Raw genomic sequence first — 4,383 nt, 5'->3', positions numbered from 1 at the left:
CAAGTGAGGAGTCTGGGTGTTGAAACGCAATCTTTGGAATTCTAAATTCACTTGTCCTTGCGCAACCTGCATCAGCTGCTGCCCTAAGGCACGGTTGGCTGATGAGGAAGACTGCTTCTGCTTTCAGGGTCAGGCACAGCAGCCATCTTCCTGTGACCTAGACCTTTAGGAAAGTCGCTTGCCCAATGAGTGTCAGCTGGCCGACTGAAACACCGCAGCTAAAGCAGATTGCAACCTAGGCACTTCCCCCCAAAACCTCTGATCGAGGAAAGTTACTTGAGGGAACAGGAAGCAGGAATAAAGGATGGAAAGGTAAGGTTTCAGATCGGAAGAGGATGGAAGAAGGGATGCGGAGGGTTTGGGAAGGAAGCAATAACACTAAGCCTACGGAAAAGAAAGGCCAGCGAAATCCGCCCCCTTCCCCCCCCCGCCCCCAGGGGTCTGTTTTCTGACTACCCACCCGTGGAGGTGTCCAGTCCTAATACCACTCCTCTTCTCTCTGCACCGGATTCTCCTTACCAAAGGGCGGGGCTGGAGGTGCCCTCTCCCAGTACCTGCACACTAGGTAGAGTGCCAAGAAAAGTCGAAATCCAAAGAATGTCTTGGATTCCCCTTTTTCTCAGTTACTTTCTCAGAGACTTCGCAGGTTACCCACAGATGCCCACGTAGCCTCTGTCATGTAGAGAAAACAAACCTGGGGCGTTTCCAGTTCAATTAAAATTTATTTAATTGGAGGTCAGAGGACAATAGATTTCTTTCCACCATGTGGGTTCTGGGGGATCAAACTCAAGTGGTCAAGCTTGGTGGCATGCTCTTTCTTTGACCAGCTGAGCCATCTTGCTCTCCCCTCCAGGTAGTTTTTAGAGAGCCATTGGTAGGCACCTACATGAAGAGACGTTTGTGAACTACTAAGTGAAAAAGCAAAAGAAAATAAGTTATAAAGCAAAATAAGTGTTATTATACTATCATTATATTACTATTTAAAGTGGTATATTACCTAGCATATGTATTCATTCATTAATATAGAGCATTAATATATTTCATAAAACATAGTGATATAAATATAGGCATGTCCATTGTTTGCAAGTTTCCTGTGCTGTAAATAATTGTGAATGTTCCTCCTCTTAGATGTCTTTTGACTCAATTATGTACATATTTCATTTGAATACATATGGCTAGGAGTAGAAGTGCTAGATGATGTATATATTCAGCCTTAATATTAATTGCCTGTTTTCAAGAATTGCACCAATTTGCTGTATTTATTCTATTTTATGGTACGTAATGCACATATGTCAATATATCACTAATATATAAATGAAATGGGAGAAAAGTTTTCTTTGCAACTACAATGAAAAGGAAGTAGTTGGAGGAAGGGAACTTAGTCATCTTCTTTTTCTTCTTTTTTTTATTTCTGATTTATTGAATCACTTCCAGACTTCCTTAAGAAATAATATGTTTACTAAGCGTTGTTAAGTATGTCTCATGGGTTTTAGTTTCCTTCCCTCTAAAGGACTAAGGCTGAGCTTTGAGGTCAATTACAGCTATCAGAGTAGAAGATAAGCCTCTATGTGATTTACTGCTAATCTCTATGGACAAACAAGCATTGTAAGGTAAACCTGTCTCTTCAAACACGGGTGGGTGTGCCTCAAGGAAGTGACAAGTAAGGAAATGGGCAAAGGGAGGTTCCCAAACAAGGAAAGGCATGAGTTCTGCTAGACCTTCTGGGTACCCTCCTTGGAGCGCTGGTGACATTCAGGAAGGTAGTTCACGTGTATGCGTGTATTTAGGAGGAACAGACAAAGACTGGACACCAAGCTTAGGGGCTTTGTTAGCTTTTCACTAGTGAGGAGGGTGGATATAGACATCCGGCAAGAGAGATATTGAAGATGGGGCATCTGATAATATAATAAAAGCTTTCTTCCTTTCATCAGTTCTCCAGGTGGGTTTTTTTTTTCTTCTGAGGTAACGATTCTTCTCACACCGTGGCCTTCTAATCCCACAGCTTCAGACTACGTGTAGGAAATGTGTGGTAACACCCTTCCGCAAAACAACAGGGGACAACAGAGCACACAACATCATAGCCCTTAGAGTCCCCACCAGGAAGTGTGGTGTTCTTTGGGGCCCGTGGTTGCATTGCCCACATGAAGGTAGTGGGTCTGTGACGTGTGTGACCACTCCTGCCAGGTTGTCAGCCTCACAAAGCTAATCCAACCAAACACAGGGGCGTCTCATCGCTTCCCTTCCCGAAGATCATTTGATCCAAAAGGGGGGCTTTTCCACTTGATAGAACTTTCACTAATGCATTAAATGCTCCCCTCCTTAAACCAGTGCATTAAATGTTAAAGACAGTTTCATTTATAATACAGCACCGTCATTGCAACCCAGATTTTCAAAGGCTCAAGATTCAGAATGGTCTCCTTACTTCCTCACATGCATCCTTTTGGGTAACCCCGTAGATTTACAATATAATAGCATCTATGAACTGTACTGATGATCACTGCCTGGCAATGATTTTTCAACATTACAATGATGCTTTAAAAATTCTGTATTTGGCCAGGTGGTGGTGGCGCATGCCTTTAATCGCAGCACCTGGGAGGCAGAGGCAGGTAGATCTATGAGTTCGAGGCCAGCCTGGTCTACAGAGCGAGTTCCAGGACAGACTAAAAAGCTACAGAGAAACCCCGTCTTTAAAAAAAAAAAACATATTTGGTAGAAACTTAAAACTTGAATTTTAAGTTTTGACTTTTCCAGGGCTGGTGAAAAGTCTCGTACAAGGCTGGATAACTGCAACAGGCTAGCTGCGTTGGCATAAGAACAGACAACCATTATTTCTGGATTTCTGCATTGCCGCCACACTTTGGATCCAGGTATTCAGTATTCTGTAGGAGGGACTGAATAAGGCCTTACATGAGATGACATAACAATAGGCTAAATGTCAGTGTCCTGAGAACGCTTTGGGTAAGCGAACGAACAGGTATGGTAGATAAATAAGATCCATAGTTTCCTTATCAGGCTTTCGTTTTCAGTGGGGACGAGAAACAGGTGCACAAGGTGACAGCGCTCACTTTGTACCTCCAGCCTGTGCTTCTCCAGATATCCAAACGCTCTGACATTCTCTTCAGCCTTCTACTGAGCCTCTAGAGGACAGTGTGTTCTAACATGCTCCAAAACTTACTTTCTTGCTCTTTCCAGTTCCACCGTATTTCCAAGAGATGGGGCAAAAGCTCAAGAGTCATTCTTGATCCTTTATGCAACTACACTTCACATCAAATCTTACCAGCTCAATTTCAAAATTGATCTAAAACCCTGCAACTTCCCATCTGACTAGCTACTGCCATCGAACTTGAAACATGAGGATTTCTTGCCAGGGACCCCTTCATCCTCAGAACCTAAGTAATTTGACAATTCTGACTATGATACTGCAAAGGCATCTTCCTCAGCCCCCTCTCACCTCCCTGATGCCATCTTCTGAGCCATCCTCTACCATGACTACTCTGTTTTCTCCTTGCCTCTCTGCTGCCCCTCGAGTACTGCCAGTGTTTGTCCTGTGTGTTAAGTCTCACTTCGGACTTCTCATCTATATTCCCATGGTTGATTTTTCTCATCTCTGGGCCTTTGACTGTACGACCTCAGAAGTACAGCCTTGGATGGTTGCACCACATGAAACTGTGTGCTCGGTCACCTTCTCTTGCCTGTTTCTTTGTGCCGCTGATCACTGGCTAGCCCTACATTTCTTTTCAATTTGTCTACTGCTTGCTTATCTTTCCCCCTAGAGTCTGAATTCTCTGAGAGCAAAACCTTTGTCTTATTCAGCCCAGTAAGAAAAGCATTTAACCAAAATGTTTACTGTTTGAAAAAAATAATATATTTCCGATGAGAACAACATAGAAGGGTCACCTTCTAAAACAAAACTTTCTTTGCAGTATTTTTTATGAAAGAAACTTCCACAAATCAATCTCGTTTTCATGCTCTCTCCCATGCTCGCTCTCCTGCTCTTGCTCACTCTCTCACTGCCTACCTGTCTGTCAATTTTGAAATTTCTGGGAAAAATTGACTGTCTGCTTAGAAATAACTCAATAATCTGGGAGTAGTGGCACACACCCTTAATTCTAGTACTTTGGCCATGGAGATCAGATCTGTGGATAAGGAGTTCAGAGCCACTGTCATCTACATAAAAAAATCTGAAGCCGGCCTGGGATTCTTTGAGACTCTAACTCGAAAGAGAGAGAGAGAGAGAAAGAGAGAGAGAGAGAGAGAGAGAGAGAGAGAGAGAGAGAGAGAGAACAAATGTCTGTGTGTTAGAAACTGCAAAGATAGTTACAGAACTCATAAAACTGGGAATTTAAGGATGTTTTTATGACTCCAGTGAAATTCTGAGAACTC

This window comes from Arvicola amphibius, chromosome 4, assembly GCF_903992535.2.
Source record: "Arvicola amphibius chromosome 4, mArvAmp1.2, whole genome shotgun sequence".
Classification (NCBI taxonomy): Eukaryota; Metazoa; Chordata; class Mammalia; order Rodentia; family Cricetidae; genus Arvicola; species Arvicola amphibius.
Note: the sequence above shows the minus strand (reverse complement) of the source record.